The sequence below is a fragment of the Diadema setosum genome, chromosome 3, assembly GCF_964275005.1.
Source record: "Diadema setosum chromosome 3, eeDiaSeto1, whole genome shotgun sequence".
NCBI classification, from domain to species: Eukaryota; Metazoa; Echinodermata; class Echinoidea; order Diadematoida; family Diadematidae; genus Diadema; species Diadema setosum.
Window position 1 is genome coordinate 41,862,886 of NC_092687.1, and position 6,862 is coordinate 41,869,747.

Genomic DNA, 6,862 nt, shown 5'->3' on the forward strand with positions numbered 1-6,862 from the left:
ATTTGTTTTATATGCAAATTTATTATTACATGTTCAATGGCAGTTTACGCAATGGAGACACGAAAATTGTCTCCTTAATGACCAGTTGTCTCCCTAATGAAGACACTTCCCCCAATATGTCTCCCTAAGGTGCCAACTAGGGATATATATATATATATATATATATATATATATATATATACATATATTTAACCAACATGTGACACAGGTGCAAGTCATCTTATGAGAACATGGTTGACTACACATGGATATGTGTAGACTGTAAACTTATCCTTTATTTTGTATTATGGTAAAATTATGTACTTGTATTCAATTTCTGCAATACATTTATATGTTTTTGTTGGAAATGAAAGATAAATGCATGAATGAATGAATGAACAATAACCCCCAATTATCTAATATTGATTAGCATGTATATCAGTATTTTCTTCACATGCGTATTTTGTTAATCATTCTACTGTAAACAACTGACCATTGTTACGTAATACGACTGTTACTGTGAAAAATAATCGCCTCTGAAATATATTTTTTTATGTATACATTTTGTATTTATGATTAATAATAAGCGAGGTCTGATGTGTTGTATAAAACAAAGAGTGTATTGATTGGTCTTCATATGGTGAAATGGAACAAGATTTCAGACGGGGTGAAAGCCGAGGCCCACGATACAACTCGGCTTCGCCTCGTTGAAAAAAAAAGCGACTCTCATTTACATCGCATGAAATCTTGTACCATAGCACTCGTGACCTTCACTATTTGTATAATACACCATGATATAAAACCGTGGGCCTTCACTGCCGTAAAATGTATTGATGAATAAAAGAAAATAGTTCCTAAGGCCCCCCTAAAAAAAAAAAACAACAACAAAAAAAAAAAAAAAAAAAAAACACCATCAACAACAACGAATCAGGGGAAAAGGAATTGGTTTCCTGCGTTATTCAAAAGAACGTAATTAAGGGATACGGTTTTAACGTTGCCAGTTTTACTGGAAATCAATAGATTTGTATACATCTCTGAAAAACCTACTTTTAAGAGTAATAATTTAATCTAGAAAGGACACATGTTACTTCATCCTCAGTCCGTTTCACTGGCTATCACACATGTTGCTTTGTTTTGCTTCAGTGCGTGCAAAAACAATGTCGTCAAGATATTATACATCAAAATTTCCTTGTTGATATCGCCATGCATGCGAGCTATCAATTTAATCCAGTAATTGTATTTAGTGCTTTAAGGTCGCTGCCATCTGCTACTGACGATGTCAGGTTCTCATACATCCTCCTTCCAGGAGGAGACACAGGTCATGCTGCACCAACGGGGTATTCTGCAGTGGTAGAAAGAAAGAGATATGCCGTGTACCACACTGATTTGTATCAGAGGCACTTTACTTTCTCAATACACTGGTAACTGGTTTTCTTACCTAATTGGTAGATATCGACTTTATTGGTGCCATAATACATATTGAATGTTATCTTATATTGATACACTGTATTCGGAAAACTAATTTGGCTATCATACTTATTTCCAGATCTATCTGTGTTAACATGTTGTTGTTGTTGTTTCTCATATATCTACAACTTCAAGTGGAGTAATGCTATAATAATTGTTTAAAGGCCTTTATGATTTTTTTTAACATCTTCACAATTAACGCCAATTTTGTATTTTTCATTTTTAAGACAGTGTTGGGCATAATTGTCGAAAAAGATAAAGCCTATCAGAAGACCAAAATAATGCGTTGCAAATTTCATTCAGAAAGCGGTCCCAGCCCAACGAAATAACAAGGAAACGGCGGTAGGATTATTGGCATATTTTGAATACTAAAAACAAAACACACAAACAAACAAACAAAAAACTTTAAGTGAACAATTGTGCGTTCATATAACAGGAACAACAATAGCAGCAACAGCAGCGGCAGATATATCATAATCAACATCAACATCAAAGATCCTTTGCAGAACATCCCCTCGGTCGAATTCTAAAGTAATGATTATTTACCGCAGTTTCCCCGGTTCGATTGATGTTATCATTCAGGAATGCCATGTATACCAGCATTCGCTCCGAAATGTCCTTGTTTATTTGGAATAAATCTTCATCTCGATATTGTTGGAGTTCAGCCCAGAGCAAGCGGCCAAAGAAATATTCCAGCACTAATGAACGGTAGCTTCCCGCGACCTGAGAATTTTCGCTGACCTGTCGAATGACAATATCACAGAATTCGAAGTATAAAAGCTGTTAATACAAGTAGACGTGATGATGCAAATAATCACAGTAACGCGATTCTATGACATTTGTTCGGACGACAATCTGTTCCCCCTTGATTATCTGCACGCTAAATCAGACATACATGCACATTCTACCCACGAAGGTTTTCATAAACTTACCCTAATCTTCCCATCAAAATGCACCTAAAAACACATTACAAAACTCACTCACACACACACCACACACACACACACACACAAATAGCATGCTATATGGGACATTTTGATCATGGTTAATGCCATTTCCAAAGCAGTAGCATCGTTTTTTCTAAAGTTGATAGCATTGAAAGTGAAGCTTGTGTACAGGGTTTTTTAAGAAATGTAAAAGGGGTCTTTACGAGACCCACTAATAACACTGTAATACAAAAAACAAAAACAAAACAAAACAAAAAACAAAAAAAATGCACAAACCACAATAATTTCCTGTTTTGTTTTTGTTGTTGTTGTTGTTGTTGTTTTTTTTTTTTTTGGGGGGGGGATTTATGATCCCATACCTTAGCACAATGAGGCAGAAGACTTGCTCTTTCAAAAGCAAGAAAACAAGTTAAGATAGGCTAGGGTGACCCATTCATGTTCATGTATCTTGGGCTCTCACAGAACATCAATGTGTGCCATGTTTTGCTGGTTTTGTGATGTTGAGTCATTTTTTATTTACAAACCACTTTTGCCTTTGTCAAAACCAGTTGAATATGAAGCAATGCAAGAAACAATTATATTATCATTCTTACAAACAGAAGCGCATTCTCAGGCATATGAGAGTCTTGATGCAGTTCTTGCTGTTTAAGTGTGACGGTGCATTCTTCCGGTATTCATACGTAGCCATCCCAGCCAAAGAGGCAGTGCAGAAGAGGGCAAAGAGCGCGTCATTGACCGGTCTACCCTGTTCTTCCTGTGATTTGATGGTATCCTCAGTGAAAAGCGCCAGCTGACTCTTGATCTGTTTTTGTTCAAAAATACAACGCTTAGTATGTCCCAGTCTAAAAAAGGAAGAGGTTACGGAAAACTATTTCATGTGAACAATAATCATTAGTATGATTACTTTTTTTATGTGGATTATTGTCATTACCGTAAGGAATATTTACTTCGAGTCAAACATAGATCTTGTTTTTGGAAGTCATGTTAGGTATGGTATCAATCATTTTCTCCGTCAAAACTTGACCTACATTAACTAAGATTTAGTCAGCAAGTACGTCCGAGTGCAGCAATGAAAATGACGTGACTGAGTCCGATACGAAAACCGCCATGATTAAATAATAATATTAGGAAAAGCTGTAATAGACACGGATTATGATAATAGTTGTAGGTTGTAACTAGGTTCCTTTTGAAATTATGCACTCTGTGGTTATTATACACGGTTATGAATTCCAAATTGTATGGATGAATAAGGAACAAGATAGATTCCTAATCTGTTCCTAAAGCTAAAATTTTGTAATGCAGAAATTTGGCATTCCACTTTTTATTCTTGATCTAAAACGAAATCTTGATGTTTATGAAATTAAGTATATTAGATGATACAACAAGTTAAAGATAAGTGAACGAAGTTGACTTAGGAATTCATATATATATACGTGTGTACACTTATATAAGCTAGAATGTTCTTAGTATTAAGAAATACATCTTTACTTATGTTATTTTTTACATTTTCTATTTGATGGTAAAATTGGGTAATTTTATAGAGTTCTTTGCATCGTTTGTTTGTTTGTGTGTCTGTTTGTTCATGTCCATCTGAAAGAGGGCTGGATAGCTCAGCTGGTCTTCCATGGGGTACAGTTGGATGCGAGTTGGGACCACTTCAACGGGTTAAACACCCTGCTCTTTGCGATGAATGAATGAAGCGGGATCTTTTATCGTTTATAGCTGCACCAACAAATCAAGGTATCATCAATGAAAGAGCTCACTTACCATTAAAAGTTCACGCTCTGTTTTGATGTGGACGACATTGTCGTGTTCCCTTTCAGTACTTCTTCGTAGATAACCCTGAATGTTCTGGAGTATTTCTCTTTTGTCAACAGCGTTTTCCTCCCAACTCTTCAAATATTCAGCAGTCCAGTTTAACATATGTTTGGATTTCAAATGTTGCAGCACAGTTGTGACCTGAACAAAACAAAAATGTATGCAATTTATAGATACATAATGTTGGCAAGCATGCGGTCAGTGACAGATACTTTCAAATACCGAGGAGCACGAAACAATACACTGATAGACAACGCAAACGCCTATCAGGCATGGCAGACCAGAACTCACATCCACGAGTATACGGCACTTCGTCACCCTATCGGGCAGGACATTTCTACAGATGAACAATAATTTCCCGATAAAACTGTGTTCTTCATGGAACCCCATCCCCCCCCCCCCCCGGCACATTGTTTGTACTGCGACAATTCGAGATTATGTAAGTATGAATGACGCGGACCATTTTTGACCCTGCGTCATATATCCAACAAAAAATCGCCGGACATGGATTTTTCATGAAGGACAGATTCTGAAAGAGCAGACTATAAGCTTTATAATGATGCATAGCTCAATTGAAATGGAATCTCCTAAGGTATCTAAATAATAGAAAGCACAGCCACACTCTGCAAAAGTGTGAACAGAGAAAGGAAGCTCTGAAGTACAGGGTCTATCTGTCTATTCAAGGGCTTAATCTTTACCAAACCGTGCTGGCTGTGCGATGAATGGAACAAAAAACAGGATGTAAACCACTGGAGAACAACTACTTTCAAATCACTCTCAGAGCGCAGACCTCCGCCAAGTAGCTACTTTTCACCGATGATCTTGCTCCTCCCAAAGATAATTTTTCTCCTCTCCACCACTCTCTGGAGAAAAGCTATTTGGCTCTTCCATAGAGAGCAGTGATTTCCACTCATAATACGTATCTTCTTAAGTGCCGTCTTCAGTCCGAGGGTTGGCGACTATGGACCTCCACTCTGTTTTGTTCATTGCCGCCTTACTACATGCGGTCACACTCTTTTCTGTCCACTCATTTTATGTTGTTACGTCACACACTGCGCTGGCGTCCTCTGCATCTCCTGTCTTCTACAATCCCTTCTAGTACACTTTTTATGGCTGTTCTGATGCCTTTTAACATGGCCAAAATATTTGAGTTTTCTTAATCTAATGTCGTTCATCAAGGTTTGTGTGGCATTCAGATGATCTAGAACATACTGATTTGTTTTCCTGTCTGACCATGATATACGGCCCAGACATCTGAATATCCACAATTCAAATGAAGCCAGCTTTTTCATATCAACCAAATACAATGTCCACGTTTGACAACAGTAAAGGAGAGTTGAACGCAGTTAATATTTTACTAGTCTGAGCTTGCTTGCAGTATCTTCCTTGATGTCAACACTTAACTAATTTTTGGTAAACTTCGTTTTGGCCATTCCCATACTTCTCCTAATTTCTCCACCATTCTTCCTATCTTCATAAACATTTTGTCTTAATTCTGTGAATTCACTGTCTTGTTCCAGGAAAGTGTTGGAGATGTTTGCACTTGGTATTTCCACCTTTCGATATATTACCATCGTTTTGGTCTTTTTCACATTCATGTCCAACCCAAATGCCTTACTTTGGCGGTAAATGCCATCAACAAAATGTTCGCAGGTCTTGCTCATTACCACCTATCAGCACAGTGTCTTCCACATGTCTCGGATTATTTATCATTTCTCCACTAACGTTAATGCCAGGCATGCCTTCAATGCTTTTAAAATGCACTTTGTCTATAAATTAAACAAACTAGGTGACATGATGCATCTCTGACGAACACCTCGTTTGATTTCTGCATAATTGGAAAATTCATCGGCAATCCTGACGCATGCCCTTTGGTTCCAGTACAGGTTTGCAGTCACTCTCAGATCCTTACTGTCCGTCCCGGTATTGCGGAGACACTCGAAAACTCTCTGGACACAGGCTGGACTCTATCAAATGCCTTAGCATAATCCATGAAACATACATAGAGGGCTTTTCCCTTGTCCAAGCACTTCTCCGTTATGATGCGCATAGTAAATACGGCATCGCGTGTCCAAGACCCCGACTTGAAGCCAAATTGGGTTTCTCCAGAGTTCTCACTGAGCAGAAACTGATTCATGCTCAGAATGATCTTGAATACTGTAGGATCTTCATTATATGAATCATGAAGTCACCACATTCCATTACCTTTGTTTTTTTTTCTTTTTGGGCAGTTTTATGAACACAGATTCAAGCACGCCTGATGGAAGATACCAATCTTGTTTCATACATACTGTTTAATACCCGAGTCAACTGAGCAACACCAAATCTTATTCTGCTGCCTTGTTGTTTCTCATCTCTTTCAAAGCATTTATAACCTGTGATTCTAGAATGGCGGGGCCTTCATATTCAGTTACCTCTGGTTTTGGCGGACGATCATCAGCAAACAAGTCTCCAACATATTCCACCCATCCATCAAGAATTTTATCTTTATGAAAGATGATTATGCCATCCTTCCCTTAAATACAGCCACTCTTTGCTGAACATTGCTAGATGCCACACAGATTCTTGGTCTCTTTGTGTAGTTGAAAAGTTCTGTGTTGTTTGTCAAGCTCTTCGATCCCCTCGCATTATCATCGAGCCATTCTTCTTTT

General features: G+C 37.8%; 1 pseudogene; it reads right to left on the reverse strand.

The window, feature by feature from the left end:
- Positions 1-1,074: 1,074 nt before the first annotated feature.
- LOC140246875 (uncharacterized) lies at positions 1,075-6,348 on the reverse strand (annotated as a pseudogene).
- Between the last annotated feature and the right edge of the window lie 514 nt (positions 6,349-6,862).